Source organism: Lepidochelys kempii, chromosome 18 (assembly GCF_965140285.1).
Source record: "Lepidochelys kempii isolate rLepKem1 chromosome 18, rLepKem1.hap1, whole genome shotgun sequence".
Classification (NCBI taxonomy): Eukaryota; Metazoa; Chordata; order Testudines; family Cheloniidae; genus Lepidochelys; species Lepidochelys kempii.
In genome coordinates this window covers 18,266,194-18,282,739 of record NC_136397.1, presented here as the reverse complement: position 1 = coordinate 18,282,739, position 16,546 = coordinate 18,266,194, and the positions used below count along the sequence as shown (strand labels likewise).

The following is a 16,546-nucleotide window of genomic DNA, read 5'->3' as shown; positions in this document are numbered from 1 at the left end:
AAACTTCTAGGCTGAACCTAAAGGGCCACTGTCGATTATGCTCAGAGAAGAGGGAACTGCCATGACCCAGCAATACAGACTCATCCCCGAGCATCTGCATTCCCTGTCTGGCCCTCCCCCACAGAGATTACCAACCTACCTGTTGATATAGCTCTGTCCTGGCCTCTCTCCAATGTCAACATCATCTCCAGTATTTTGTCAATAAAAGTCTGGTAAGGAAATATCCAGATCCTCCCACTCACAGGGCTATGAGATGAGGCAACATCAGTGTTCATTCACATACACTCTAGCTGCCCGCTGGTTTCATACACTTGCACGGAGATGGTTTATTAGTGCTTTGCTGCTCTACAGCGCTTTCAAAGCCTGGATCTCGATGGGCTTTACAAACATTCATGAATTAAGCCCCTGGGGAGCTAGCTCACTATTATCATCATCCCCTTCCCATACTACAGATGGAAAACCAAAGGAGAGAAATGACTTGTCCATAATTACATACTGAATCAGGTGCAGAACTGAGTGTGGACGAGGTAACTACTAGATCACACTCCATCCCATGCAGTGATTTACTGCTGGATTTTTAAAACATTTCTTCGCTCTGTACTGTCTGTCTGTTGGTTCTGGTCAGCCACTCAAGATTATTTCATAATTAGGTAGGAAACGAACTGCTAACTCATTTAGTATGAACACACCATACCAGCATTAAATTACAAGCTATTTGTTATTTACAAGAGGGGCCCCACTGGCCAGGGCACATCTTAATTTCAGTTTAGAGTTCAACCTTTGGGAGGAGGAAGTGTTTTCTCCCCTTCCCTAAACATGGTGCACAAACAGTTCAAAGAGCATGTTCTTTGCAGCCATTTTGCATCCCAAAGCAGGTCACAATCGGTGAACATACTCAGCACTCACTTCCCCTACCACAGCTAAGCAGCCACCTCTGGATCTCAGCCACTCTTTTGTTTTGTAACCTAGCGGGCCAGGAGGGCAATGCAAACATGTTTCCTCATGTACATCACTGAGCCTCTCTCTCATATTTGCTATGATCGGGGAGAAAAGGGAAGGTAGAGGAGGCCTTAGTTCTTCTTGCTTCCTTGTGTTTAAGACAACATAAGAACATGCGTGCATGGCCAGGACAGGGAAGCTGTATATAAAGATAATTTGAGATTAAGTTTTAATTTTTGCAAAACTCCCTTCTCAGAGACAAGTTTTGATGATTCAGTGATTTAACACACACACACACACACACACAGATGTATCCTGCACAAGTTTTGATTTTGCCGCCCAGCCATTGAACTGTGAAGGAACTCTGCTAAAGAAACACCTGGACTCTCCAGCGTGCAATGCTATTAGCAGGAAGATTTGTAATAATCATCGCTGCATGAACTGTGAAATCAAACCAGCTTTGGAAATTCTGAAGTGAGAGGATTTGGTTTAAGAATTAAAATAGATAGGATACAAATCTCATTCCATCTCTATACACTGACCAAGTCCATAACCCATCAACTATCCCAGCATTAATGTCCAAACTCGCCCCTCATTGAGGTTTGAGACTTACCAGTAACTGAAAAATAGGAACCGTCTAAGCTTCTTCCCTCAGATTGGCCATTTCTAGAGTTTCACTCCAAGACCTTCTCCAGCCAGAGACATCCCACACCCTTTAGACACTGGTTGGAGACAGTTAAACCCACAGACCTGCATAGCTCAGCAGTAATGACACCAAATCATAATGCAGGGTTTCAGCCCCTGAATGGAGGGTGACACAGCATTAGAGCCATGCCTGACAACAAGAAGGGAGGGAGAGCACCACTTCATGGAGGGCCCTTATAGGTCATCTAGGCCATTCGCTCCTCCTAAGAGACATTTCTGGATTTGTTCCCTCTGATATAGTTTACTAAGATCCCAAAAGCATGGTCCGGCTAGAAGCCTGGGACATGTCAGACAGGATCAGAGCCTAGTAGCTAGATATATTTATAGCATCCATCCATCTTGTGGCTTAGAAGTTTGCAGATGGAAGAGACTGCTAAATCATGGACTCTTACAGTTCCACTTGACAGAGTTTAAACGTCTGGCTACCTAATCTAACACACAGCTTAATCCAGACCTCTATTACTAGCCTTTACAATGAAATCTGAACTGGAGGAGGCTTAGGGGGGGAAAAAAAAAAAATCTACGGCTGTCAAGCGATTAATCACAATTAATCACACTGCTAAACAATAATAGAATACATTTATTTACATTTTTTGGATGTTTTCTACATTTTCAAATATATTGAATTACAACACAGAATACGATGTGTACAGTGCTCACTTTATATTATTTTTTATTACAAATATTTGCACTGTAAAAATGAGCAACAAAAGAAATAAATATCTTGCAATGCCAGCTACAACAGTGCCATGCGAACCCCTGTCCTCACTTTCAGGTGACCCTGTAATTAAGAAGTGGGCAGCATTGTCTCCTGTAAGTGTAAACAAACTTGTTTCGCTTAACAATTGGCTGAACAAGAAGTAGGACTGATTCGACTTGTAGGCTCTAAAGTTTGACATCGTTTTATTTTTGAATGCAGGGTTTTTTGTACATAATTCTAAATTTGTAAGTTCAACTTTCATGATAAAGAGATTGCACTACAGTACTTGTATGAGGTAAGCTAACAAATACTATTTCTTTTGTTGATCATTTTTACAGTGCAAATATTCGTAATAAAAAATAATATAAAATGAGCACTGTATACTTTGTATCCTGTGCTGAAATCGATATATTTGAAAATGTAGAAAACATCCAAAAATATTTAACCAATTTCAATTGCTATTTTATTGTAGAACAGTGCGATTAATTGCAATTACATTTTTTTTTAATCAACAGCCCTAAAAATAACTTATTCTCAGCTGCCTGGCTCTGGTGGGAGACAGACTTTTGGGTGGGGGCGGGAATAGCCGCTTCCCCTTCAGAGCATGGACAAATGAGATGCACAATCCACCATCCGCATTAGCAGCAGCCTCTCAACTCCAGTGCTGCAAGGGAGGAGATGGAGACCACCCAAGAGAATTCAGGTGATGGCTCCATGGCTTTTCAGTTGTCTTTGACATGGGGGTGGCAGGGTTCCCAGGCCTGCCAAAAAAATCCATATTGCTGTCCTGCTTGCTAATCACCACTGCAATTCCCCATGTTACCAAACACACAGTACCAGCAGAACAAACACCTTGGGGCTCTCTGGACTACTGACAGCTGCTGTAGGCATCTATATGCCAGAGTATGAGTCCTCCTCTCCCTCCACCCCCTGACTCCCATCCTTTAGATCAAATCCTTTGCAAACCAAAAACAGAGCCTTCTGCTTTTTCCATCAAGTTACATAAATTGTCTGCACACTGTCCTAATTATAACTGCCCCAACACCAGACTATTTCAAAAACATGTTTAATGATCCAGTCGCTGCTCTGTTTAAACATGCAGCACTAATTCAGCGAACATCTGGCACAATCGTAAAAACAGAAGTGAGGTTTGAAAAAAAATAAATTAAACAGGAAACATACAAACAAGCAGCTCAAGTGGCTGCAGCATCACTTCATGGTTTCAGACACACTACAGCCTTTCCATCATGTTCTCATTTTACCTGTCCCATTCCACTTGATTTGTTTGTATAACCAATTTTTCCCCGATATCACACACGCTCTTTAGACACAAACACGCATCACAGCCGCTTGGCAAGTCCTGTGGAATGATCTCCCCTCTTCTGGCCAATAGGCTCTAAGGCCAGCAGGGACCACTACGGCCATCGAATCGGATCTCCTGCAAAACACAGGCTGTAGAACTGCCCCGAAATAATTCCTGGAAGCAAAGGCCTCGATCCTGTGATGAGCACCATACGGGTGCTCACAAAGAACTCACTGCAGGGTGGGGATACACAGCAGCAGGGAAGGAGACATATCGGTTCACATGGAACCGACTGTCCATCGTGTTTCAATGGGTTTGTCCACACTGGGGGAAAAAAAAAAGATCCGAGGCAGCGAGCCTCAGAGCCCAGGTCGACTGACTCGGGCTCCTGGGGCTTATGCCAAGGGGCTAAAAATACCTGGGTAGACGTCCAGGCTCAGGCTGAAACCCAAGAAGAGGGGGAGGTGCTCAGAGCCGAAGCTTCAGCCCGCTCCTGAACATCTACACTGCTATTTTTAGCCTATGTGCCTGAGCCAGCGGACCCGGGGTCTGAGACTTGCTGTTGTGGGGTTTGTGTTTCCACTGTACATATACCCCAACCTTTACAAAGCCCCACAAAATACCATTCCAGCCTCCCTCTCATCTCTTAGGTCTCTCTCTCTCTCACACACACACACCCTCCTCCGTCACCCTGTTAAGTCTCCTTTCCCCATTTCCATCCGTCTCTCCCCCCACTCCAGATGCTATCACCTACCCATCGAACACCTTCCCATCTGTTTGCCATGCCCTCACCTTTCCTGCATTCAAGACCCTTCTACACACTTCTGCAAGGCCCAAACTAGATTCACACGAGAGAGTAAGGCCTTGACGGATGAGTATCTCCACACTAAGGAACAGTGGCCTTTGCGAGGACAACCCTTGCAGCCAGAGGCCCACACCATCCATCACAGCAAGCCACATGCAGGAGAGGATGCATTCTAATTACAGACTGCAGGCAGTGCAACTTTCACGACCTATCAGCCATGACTTGCTCCCACGCTGATCCCCAGAGAGGCGATTTAGGGGTGGTTTATTATTCCTCTCCCGGCTCCCCCCAGAAAAGTATGACATGTGCTCGTCTTATTAACCCAGCAGGAATGCAAACCCAAGAGGAAAGGAAATGCTGGCAGTATGGCAGCCCCCGGCGCTCCAGAATGCCCTTTGCATGATTGGTCAAATGGATGGTGAGCTGTGAAAGAAACCATGAAAAAACATTTTTATGCAGGCAAAATTAAAGGAACAAAAATGTCTCCATTTACAGATCCACTCGAATGCTTTCAAATCCTTCTCATTCAGAAAAACAATGGCTGGCAAACCAGCTACAGAGCCCGAGCAGCAGGGGAAAAAAATTGAATCATCAGGCCTTTAAACACAACATCATCATCAGTGTTGTCATTGGTTCCTGCATGTGCAATGTCATCAGTGTGCACAGCTGGAAAAATTATATATATTTATTTTACAAGGCTCCTCTCTCATTTAGATTAAATCTTAATTACAGCCCAGCTGTTGCATTTAAAGTGACAGCTGCCTTTACCAAGCAAATTGAAAGCCTCTTTTCTGCACAGAAACAGGCAATTCCAAATCCACCCCATCAATAAATAAATAAAGCAGGGCTGGATTTTGTTGTGTTGTTGCTTCCATTCTGACAGACCCTGGCTATGAAATCAGCCTGGCAGATTGAATAGGTTAAGCTGGTTTTTATTCAGTGCAGTGACCCTCGCACCCCAGGCTTTAAAACAGATGGGCAGGACATGCAAGCTAGCCAGAACATTTCCAATGCACAGTTACAGTTGCATAAAAACCCTGACATCTTCTGTTGAATGCACCGCTCTGGGGTAAGATTTCAGAAGGGCAGACAGGAAATTAAGTGCATAACTCCCATGATCTCCTCTTGATGTCAAACCAGGGGATATTTGGAACTGCAGCCAAAGAGAGGTGATGGCAATGTTTTTTGAGCTTGATTAAGTTGGAAGACTGGAAAAACAATGCAGCACCTTGGCTTTTGTGCTTCAACCAACAGCTTCACAAAGCCCCTGTGTACATTTTTAAAGGCTCTTCACACTAGTAAGGCGGGGGGCAGAGGGGAGGAATCATTTATGGCTGGGGGATCACTGATATTAGCAACAAAGCAAGCCAGGTATTGCTTTTATTGGAGTGTGTCCATTAAGAGGACCCCTGCATTCCAGAGCCATGTCACTTGGAGTTGCCTATTTCACTTATCTAGGGGAGCCAGCTTGGGATTGATTCTGGGAGAGACAATTTTGAATGTGCTTGGAAAGAAAAAGCTGATTATTGGCAGACAATAGCCACCCCTTACACTGGTCTGTGTTGTTACTATCTCCCTATGCTGCAGCTCAGCTGATGTTAGCAGGAGTGCCAGTGTGGACCAGCTACGCATGTTCCAGCCACCCTGCTGTCTAGGGTGGGCCCAGTGAATGGTCTAAGTGTCTACTCCGGATAGCAGATAATACTGGTGTAGATGCAGCCCATTCATGGCCTTTGAATCAGAAAGTCACAAACCGGTCCAAACCCGGATATGGATTCCTTACATAGGCACTAGGGTAGGTTGCCAAAGGCACAAGTGGCAGTTAACTCCCATTGAAAGCCCATGGGAGAACCTAAGACCTAACTGCTATTTGTGTTTTTGAAAATCTGCCCCAGCAGCATCCTTTCATGCTAGTGCATCTCCTGGCTCCCCCGATCCCACGGCAGCGGTCTTTAGTCCCTGAAGAAGAGCTCTGCGTAGCTCAAGAGCTTGTCTCACTCACCAACGGAAGTTGGTCCAATAAAAGAGATTACCTCAGCCACCTTGTCTCTCTAATATCCCGGGACCAAACACAGCTACAACACCACTGCACTTGGCCCCTAAGACATTCTACAAGTAAGCAGTACAGGATACCAAGGTGCCGATGTTGACAAGAAACTACGAACACAACATCCCTTTGCAAATGCTGGATGCAGGGCCAGTTCTAGCCAGGCCGGGCACCTCTCTACCACGGGAAAAACTGAAAGGCAAGTGTGATGTCTAGTGTTCATGGAGTGGAGCAGGAGCTACTTGGTACCCTGTGTGGCACGGTGGTGTTTAAAAATAACATCCAACAATGACAGTAGAATTAGCGAGGCCTAAGAATAAACTCCTCCCCTGGCCATGTACCACCTTCAATGTCCACTGAGGAACAGAATACAACATTTTGGGCAAATAAAAATGGTTAGATTTCTGTTCAGTCTTCGCAGGGTAACAACAGAACTTCTAATAACCTTGTCTCCTCTTATGCTGTTTTCCAGTTCTCGCTCTTTTGGGGACGGGGTCAAAGCGAAATGAGCATATGCAATCATATTTCCATCCAACAATTTATAATGCAGCACTCATATTTCTATTGTGGCACCCTATGGACTTGAGGCATAACTGGACCATCACATATATAAATGTAGGTGGACATTCCAGGGAAGATCAGATTTATTTTTAAGTCTTCTTCAGTGGAAAAAAATGATACGTCAAATGACCAGAACAGAGAAGCATGGCCTGAAAACACAATTATTGGCAAGGAACTCCCACTGATTCACTGCATGAATTTGGCCAACTCACTCAAGCCCTCTGCCTCAACTTGCCACTCTGTAAAATGGGGGTACCGAGTACTTCCCTCCTTACAAAGGGCAGAGAAAGGATCCCCTTTTATAACACTGCTTTAGAGTGGCACTATTAATAGACCACCTGTTGGTCTCTATTTCTTGGGCAGCAGGAGAAAACTCTATCCCCTTAGTATCCGAGCACTTTCCACCTAAAAATCATTAACAGCGATGTCCCTGTTGGGCTTGACAGGATCTCTGGAACCTCGCATAGTCAAAACTCTATGGCTGTGGGGTTAATTTTTTTTAAAAAAAATTCTAGAAAGGAAAAAATCAATCAATTTGTGGTGGTAGGGGATTTAGAAACAGAGAGGGGCATCTCAGTGTTGAGCGTACCATTCTATGCCATTCTTATGGTGGAAAGGCTTTTTTGAAGTAGAAGGTTTTGTAGCATTTCCTAAACATGATCAGTTTGTGGATTCGCCTGCTCTCCCCTTGTTCCAGATCACAGTTCCGTAAATGGGCTCCTCTTGCATTGTTTTGAGCCAAACTACTTCCCTAGGGGCCCACAATCAGCTATTCTGATGGAGAAAGCTAGAGGAGGAGAGCAAGCTAGGGGACCTAAGTGTGGCTAATATGGAGTTTCCCTCACAGCTTCCCCTGGGCAAAGTCTTGCTGTCACACCTGAGTAGGTTAAGGCATGGCATACAAGAGGGAGAGGAATCTGTGACTGACAAAGTGTGAGAGAGGCCTGGAATTAGAGCAGTATGTGGCCCAAGGAAGTGTGGAGAATTGTGTCCCCCTCATTGCAAGGAGCTGAATGCTACTCGTCCGCCCCCAAGGCCTAGAGTGAGCTATGCAGCCAGGGCTCCAGAGGGTTTGGTCTTTAAAGGGAACTAATTATTGCTTTTAAAGTAATCACACCAGGTTGCCTCTGAAACCCCCAAAAGGAAAAAGTTACTGTGATTTGAGGACACTCCCTTGCTACCTAAACAGCGGAGCAAGCTAGCCAGTGGCTACTCAAGCCACAGGTGGATTGACACCCCCTATGTACTGTGAAAGGTGCATGGAAGGGTGGGCTCATAGCCGAGCACCGGCCTCACTTCAGCAGGGCCTGGGTTACGTCACTCTGCACCCTGAGCGCAGCTGATACATCGTTTTCTCTGTGCATCCAGAGACCCCTTCCCCCTTCGCAGCATTCCGCCCTGCATTATGGTTTCACGACAGGCCTTACTTGCACTGTGGCCATTGGGACGCCCACACCTGCATAGGGGCACTTTGTGAAAGAGACTCCGCCACCCCACCGCTCGGCTGGTCATCGCTGGTGTTAGAGCAGACCTCGCTTTATGAGTCGGTACTGGCCATCGCACGGCAGAGCTGCCAGAGGTCTGTGTTGATACCAGAGGGACCTGAAGGGACGCTGAGCTAGTTAGTCCTCTTAAGCTATAAGGAATCCAAACAGCCACTGTAATGAATACAGATCTGAAAGTCAACTACCACCAGACCATTTTACTGCCCCGCCACGCCCGTACCAAGCCTCAGTCTGGCCTCACAGTCTCCAGCCCCTGTGAATAAGGCTCATAAGAAGAGACAAAAGGGTCCAGCCCAACCTTCTCCACAGCTCTGCTCTGACAATCTGAGGTTCCAATAGACCAGTCCGTAGCAAAAGTCATTTTCCAGGCTGTTTCGTATTCCATTGTACGCTTGTGATGCTAATGAAGTTATCTGTGTGGCAGCGACCTTCATGCAGTCCCTTGACTGCTGACTCAGAAGGCTGCCTTTCTGCCGTGTGCCTTTCACGCGCACGCAAGCGGGTACCGAGCATGTTGCCTTCTCACCTAATCTGTGGGAGAGCTGTACGTGCTCAGCACAGTAAGACAAGGACGAGAATCAAAACATTCTTTGTTTCCACCCAGATGACTAGAGCAGTTACAACATACACCGTCTGACAAGTCAGCAGCAGACGGGATCCTGAGTTTTACTGGAGACGAAGTGGGAGTACTCCTCTCCTAACGCACGGCTCATTAAAACAAAGAGCCCCCCCCCCCTTCCCTCCCCCCCCCAAGATGTTTGAGTCATATAGTTCTGGGGAACAAGGGGCAGGGATGCCAGGAAGACCAAGGGAAAAGTGCCACCTTCCATTGCCACAAGCCTGGGGCTTAAAAATAACTTACTGAGAGACAGAACAGGATCCATGAATCCTGACCCTAAAAGAGCTTCATGTAAATCAAGAGCATCCAGATTATGCTCCAGAGCTTCACACTACTGTGGTGCAGAAGCGAGAGCTACCAATCCCGTTTTAAAGAGGTAAGAAAATACTTCAGCTAACGGAATAGGGAAACACTGCCCGCTCGCTCGGCGCACACAACTCCTCGGTCAAGCTAGCCTTAGAAAGCCAGCCTGCGATGTTGCAACTACACGGCTGTTTGCTCACCTCTGCAGGCACCTTCCAACATCCTACGGCACTGGAAACAAAACAAGCTGTACTAAGCAGGCAGGCTTTCTGGGCTAACTTGCTGGCGCTCAAGTTACTTCTGCGCTGTGGAGAGGGGCAAGGGGAGGAGCCAGGAAGGACCAGCTGGGGCAGTTTTAGCATAGCAACCAACAGCGTTTTTAAAAGCAATGCTGTATTTTCCAGATGTGGTTGTCTCCTCAGACTAAGTTTGCTTGTCCTTGGGGTACATTACCTGCCTTAAAGATGCCCACTTGAAGGGATCAGTTGTGTAATAAATGCAGAGTCCACTTCCCCCAACCCCAATAAGCCAAGCAATGCTACAAACTTGCACTTCTCCCCCCAGTCCTCACTCTCCTTCCCCCAGCTCACACGGGTTAGCTGAAATGAAACTTTACGATTACTAGGACATACTAGGCCAAGCACTTGGGGGGTTTCTGTTTGTTGCTAAACTGTAGAAAGGGGGGAAAAAAATCTGCATTTCCCGTTAATGTTTTTAAAAAGTCCCAAACCTTCTATCTTTAATACACAAAAGACTTTTGAAAATAAAAAATCCACTCTCTCAAAAGTCAGCCTGATTTGCTGTCCCTGTCCTTCTCTCCAGCCCCCAGAAAGACTTTTATTTCTGTAATTGGTCAATGAACCAGCCTGTAACTATGCAGGATCCATCTCTATGGAGACCTGCAGTGTCTAACATTTACCCAGCAGGTCAGAGTGCCCACTCTTCATTTTCACTCTACTTAGAGGTAGTGGGGTGGGTGTGAAGAAGATGGAAAGAAATAGAGGCTGAGAAACCCTTTCCAAAAACTGGTTACAACTGCCTGGTCTTTCAAACGTAGAGCGTGTAATGGGGTGGGGGCAAGGCTCGCGGGGACTGACAGCGGTCAGTGGAGCTACGCTGGTGCCCATCAGACTGAGGCCAGAGTTATCTGAGCCACAAGTTTCAAGTGCCAACACTTCCCCACTCTAAAGTTACGGAGTTAGAACCGACCTGAATCCTAGAGGGAGAATCGGCAGGAGGGTCCCTAGAAGTCAATGCAGAACTGAGGCAAGCATTCGACAAATAACCCTGCGAAGACGCTCGGTCCCAGCCTCTGTTTAAAATGGGTGCCACGGCAACTGCCAAACACGTGCACCTGATGCACCGAGGCGCATTTCTTACGAACAACCCTGCGGCTGGAGGACAGGGGCGTCATCATCAGACCCTCCCAAGCTATTCAAACAGACAGTCTGCCTCGGCACAGACAGCACCGAACGCAACTCAGCTTGGGAAAAGCCGTTACCTGTTAGCAGCAAAGCAGGTGCATCTCCGCAGACATGCCCGAGTACAGACAGTTTCTCTGGAGCACAGCAGAGCAGACCAAAGGTCTGCCAGGAAGATCCAAAAGCTTCCTTGCCACCCAGTAATGCGAGTCCGAACAGGCAGCTGGGAGGTTAAGATTCATGCTACATCCTTCCACTCCCCCTCCAAGATGTATTCCCACCCCCTCAAAGGCTACAGCTGGCATATCTAAACAGGCAGCTATTAAAATAGATCTGCCCTCTCAAGAGCTGCCACAGGAGAAACTGACGGTATCTGGAGAGTCCAGGCTGGGGGGTAGGGGTGGGAAGGCATGAAAAGGGGTTTGTATTCCCAGAAAGATTCAACATTAAGTCTCCATGTTTGACTCAACAGGGAGAGGGTAAACTAAGCACGGAAGATCCCAGGTTCTTCTGTTTGCTGCTATTTTAGCACCCTGGAAGCCTGCAGTCTGCCTCCTCTTTGTACCAGCAGAGTCAAGAAGCTGAATGGTGTGGAGGTGGGGAGGAAGTGGGAGAAAGGTTCCCACAGAGAGAAACAGCTGCTGCAGTTTTGTTTCAGTTCTCAGAATGGCACTGTTCTGGGCACACGCTGGTGCTGAATTGGAAACCAGCAGCACCCCCAGCCCCACACGTCAGTACAAAACAGCCCCTTCCCTGTCTCCCAGAACAGAGAAACTGGCCCACTTTGTTAAATGAAACCAGGTGGCAAGCTTCCCCAAACGGTCCAGGAATGCAGGAGACTTGAGATCGGTCCAGCCTCCCCACGGCTGGAGCAGCAAACTCCTTTGGGGTTTCTCCTTACACAAATTTGCTGCCTGAGCTGCTTAGCCTGGAGATCGGGTGTGGTGGGAAGAAAAATCCAAGCTGTGATTGCAGAGAAATCCCTGCTCTTCATTTACCCTCAACGGGGCTTAAAATACAGCACAAAGCCTCCCTCTTCTCTGGCTGTCATCTGGCACAACCCCCCGAGAGCTGTGACTTGCACTTAAAGGGACAGTTCTTACTAGCCCAGACTGCAGGCACATGCCACCCATTTGCCATTGTCTTCGCTAGGTACGGCACTCAGCCAGCCAAGTGCAAGGCATCAGATTAGGGACCAAATCCTCTTGGGTATGCTCACACAGTATTATTGACATCACCCAACGGCATGCTAGAAACTCCACTGGGGCATAATGGCAGACAGGGCTCAGGAGCCTTGGGTTCTACTCCTATGTCTGCCACTGACTTGCTAGACATCCAGAACAAGTCACTTAACTCTTCTGTGCCTCAGTTTCTCTGCATAATGAGGTTAATGATCCTCCCCCACCTTTGTGAAGTGCTTCTAAATCTATGGGTGAAGAGCACTAAGTGTCCAATATTATTCTAGGAACACAAAATAAGATCCCTGCCACAAAGAGCTTACAACCTAAAGAGATGATGTAGAAACAAAAGGTTGGGGGAACAGGATGCAGCAAGCAGCAGAGTGACAGAGCAGGGAACTTTAGCACACATCTTCCTAGCACTGGTTTTTGCTCAGAGGTTTGCTTGGGTTTTATTTATTTTTTTAGGAATTTTCTAACCATTTTGTTCACATATCATTGCAAAGCGGGTAAAAATTATTATTCAATTTTATTACAGAAGTGCCTTGAGGCCCCCCACTGGAACTGCACCCCCATTTCACTAGGTCCCATACAAATATAGCAAGAGAGTCACCTCCACTATATAAACATGGAAACTGAGGCCCGTAGCGTTTACACAATTGCCTGAGCTCACAAAGCAAATCAGTGGCAGAACTGGGATGTAAATCCCGATCTTACCACTGTCAGTCCTGTACCAGACTGTGCTCCCTCCCAGTTACACATTAGGAAGGTAGAAGGGTGGCAGTCACAGAATTCAAGCCAATGCGGCTGTGATGCTTTCATTGATGAGGAGCAGAAAGCTTTGCAAGGATTTTGAGAATGAAGTGTGAATAAGGGCCCTATTTTTTAAAAATAAAAAAAATAAAAAAAATCAATATTTGGAAGTAGCTGTAATCTCATTCACTGAATGCAGATATCCAAAGGGATCAGTGAAATGGACAAGGATCCCTTGGGATCAGAGATAAATGCTTAACAGGCAGAACAGAGAGGTGGTTACTCAAGCTGTGATTTTAGTAGCAGATAAGAAAAGAGGATTTGTGCTTCACATTGGTCCTCAGCATCTCTCTGTTCATGCAGCACCATCACATAAACACTACCCAAGCCTTGTGGTCAGAGACGCTGACATAAAATGACTGCAGGCCATTTAGCTCCCTCAAAACAAATGCCACTCGCTTTGTCCTTTCCTGTTCCTGCTGTAGGTCAGGCAAATTCACAAGTGGGTTAGTAATTTTCAGTACACAAACATGCAGCACTGCGAACTAGGAATACAGCACAGGGCTGCTCAGACTTACAGGCCTGGGGCACAATTCTGCTCTCCCATCAGTCAGCGTAAATTCAGAGCAACTTAACTCCAATGCCTTCCGTGGGGTTACTCTTGATTCACACCAGTGCCAGCGATGTCTGAATCAAGGTCCACTCCTCTAGGAACTGCAGTAGAGCAGCAAGGTGCCAAACCACTAACTATTACAGCATGTTTACTTGCGAAGGGGAGGACAAAGGGCTAGTGCTGAGCCTGGTGGTGTCCCATTGACTTCAGCTGGATTCTGTCCAGGAACAAGGACACAATAGTGGTTCCCAATCACTGGCACAGCTGCAAATACAGGCATCTCAGGCATTTAGGATCAGTTCCTTGAGTTTCCCTGCCACTTCCTCATCGATAAGGCTCACATGGATCCCACTCACCTTTAAATATATTTAATCTTTGCCAAAAAACCCAAAATTTTAAATGCTACCTTCTGTTTGTTTTGGGGGCTCAGCATCTCTAAAAAAAAATTTATAAAAACCACACACACAGCTCATTAAACGGATAATAGAATCGTTATGGTGAAGTGACACCCATTGGCCTACTACCTAGTTCTCCTGCTGTGGGTGCAAGCAGAAGCCTGAGTTCCTTCCGTCTGACAGCTATCTTCCACTCGTTACATCTGATTTCTTTAAGGGCTTTCTCTGCAGCTGTGTGGGTGGCCTCCAGAAGTCATGCTGCTAAGAGCCTATGCTGACCCTTCAGTGTGCTACTCGCTACTTTCTAGTTATCCACTTTGGACAGTTGACAGGGTTTATCCCTCTTTTGACAAGCAGAGTCTACCCAGCCCTGCAATGTAGCACTAGCCTTGTCATGGGACTTTAAAAGAATGGCTCTACATTTTCATACCAGTGGGTCATGAGAGCTTCAGAGCTGCCCATCTCTTCAAGCATGTCCAAACTGGGGCCAGAGTTTTCTTTAAACTAGAGTGGGTCTAAAACCTTTAGGTCACCAGCTCGATTCCAGCTCATGACCCAGTGAACAAACACAGAATCGTCAACCCTGCAGTATTTAAAAAAAAATGCATTAAAAAAACCATAACTAGTTGGGTCCCCTCAGAATTGACACTTTTGAAAAATAATACACTTTGGGCTCTTTTCTGACCCTTTAGGGGACATTCAGGTCACATTTTCAAACCTTTCTCCACAAACATGAGGCTAAAACCTTCTGCATCTGAATCTTTCCCATGCTGTCAAACGTTGCTATGGGCATGAACAAGGCTCCGCCCTTCCTGTCTATCATCAGCCGCTCTTTGCACAACCTGTATGTCATTAAGTCCCATCAGCTTTTCCCTTTCTGAGTAGTACTCGATGGAGAGATTCTTTTGGTTGGCTCCTTTTGGCGTTCCTCCTGCTACCCGATGGCAAACGTGCCATGGAAGATGATCTGGTTTCATTTTTAAACCCAGATATTTCCATTTTATTTTCTGGACAACTTTACAGATAGGGAGTTGAACTCTGATGAATCTCAGCATTTGTTATAAATCGCTTCCATTTGATACCTTGTACCTTCCTGAAGCACTTGCTTCAGAAGGTGATGAGATGTAAATTGGTACCTTTGGGGGATTTCCAGCTTTCATATCCATACGTTAAAGGTGGAAATAACACTTGAGTTGAAGATTTGTAGTTTGGTCTTTAAGTTGTAGATTTTTGATGACCAAATCTTGTGTAAATTGGTAAATGCAGCTGCTGCCTTGCCGATTTGTGACATTATTGATGGGATGAAAAAGCAGGGCACCCTTCTTCCAGGTTGGGGGTCGAACTATAGGGCAACCATCTAGCCTCAATAAGACAAGCTGTAGAAACAAAAGCTAGCCATTCCTGCAGATCACTAGGGGGGAAAAAACAAAAAACCCAACAAAACTTATAGAAGATGAAAGCTAAAATTCTCACATAATTGCTTGACAGCAGGAGCTGGTGCTTGATGAAAAACCAGTCATCACGAGATTGATGCTGAAATCATGCAACTGACAACACTGTAAGCATTCGCACTGCAACTGGAACTAATTAGCGCTCTTGTTGACAGTTTCAGCAGAGATCTACAGACTGGACAGGGTGTGGAGTCTGAAATCCTTTCTTCCAAGGAATGGGGAATTTCATACCATCTTATATTTGTCCCAAGGATGTCACCAAGGCTAGCAAAATGGCACCTTTCCCCCAATGCTAAACCTCACAGAGGCCGTGAGAGCTGCACTCTGTGTGCTAAGTCCCTACATGGCACTTTAAAATGAGGAGGGACACCAGCCTTCGGAGGCCTCTAAAATAGATCCTCAAGCTCCAATAAAGGACTGAAGCACACATCAATGAGCATGGAGAGGAATTGGATTCCTATGCTACTGTGGCGCCCTCTTTCAGAAATGCTGCTCCACAGCCCAGTTACATTTGGGTTGAGGTGAGACACAAAAAAACAGAGACAGAGGGAAGGAAATGATGCAACTTCACCTCCTGAAGAAACATCTCTGCAGGGCAGGAAGGAGGGAAGCAGTGGGGTCTAGCTGACAGAGTGGGAAGCAGGAGTCATGGGTTCTATTTCTGGTGAATGAGGGAGCGAGCATGTGTGCACGCAGTCCAGGGGGTGAGCCAGAGACATTGTTTTCCCTATTCTCATGAAGTTCTTTGTTAGAAGAAAATGTCTCTTCTGCAATTCTTTAGCACTGTCATATGACACTCCCCGATACAGCCACGGACTCATCATGAAATCATGGCACTTAACCTCTCTCAGGCTAATCCTGTTCACACAAGCAGGCCTCTCTAGACCTCAGCTTCTCCATCTGTAAAATGGGGACAACACTCCCATAGCTGAGCTGCCTGGGGATCCTCTGGTGAAAAGTGCTAAAAGTTAGGCCTTTACCAGAGGTAGATAAGTTATTTGACCCAAGCAGGCTGTTGAGCCGTTAGCAAGTCTCAGCATTAACTTCTAGATTAAACTCAGGTAACACGTTTACACACTGGTTTTCTTGCCTTCAGTAAGGATTTAGGCCCTGAAGCAGCAAAGTGCTAAGAACGTGCTTACATCCCATTGAAAATTCATCGACTCCAAGGCCAGAAGGGCCCATTGTGATCAGCTCATCAGACGTCCTGTGTCACAAGGCCACAGGACTTCGCCAAAATAATTCCCA

The 16,546-nt window shown here is 46.2% G+C and overlaps 1 protein-coding gene across 8 annotated transcripts in view; it reads right to left on the bottom strand.

The window, feature by feature from the left end:
- The window catches only part of MIB2 (MIB E3 ubiquitin protein ligase 2), a 109,591-nt gene that overhangs the window by 77,859 nt on the left and 15,186 nt on the right, over positions 1-16,546 (bottom strand). Inside the window, exon 1 of one of the 8 annotated variants that reach the window (XM_073317016.2) lies at positions 13,418-13,592. The exons of 5 other annotated variants lie outside the window; for them this stretch is intronic. The gene's annotated coding sequence lies outside the window, so the exon portion shown is untranslated. Of the gene's footprint in view, positions 1-10,696; positions 10,717-10,988; positions 11,078-13,417; positions 13,593-16,546 lie in introns of those variants that run through there. 2 more of the 8 variants (XM_073317015.2, XM_073317017.2) reach the window with 2 other exon arrangements.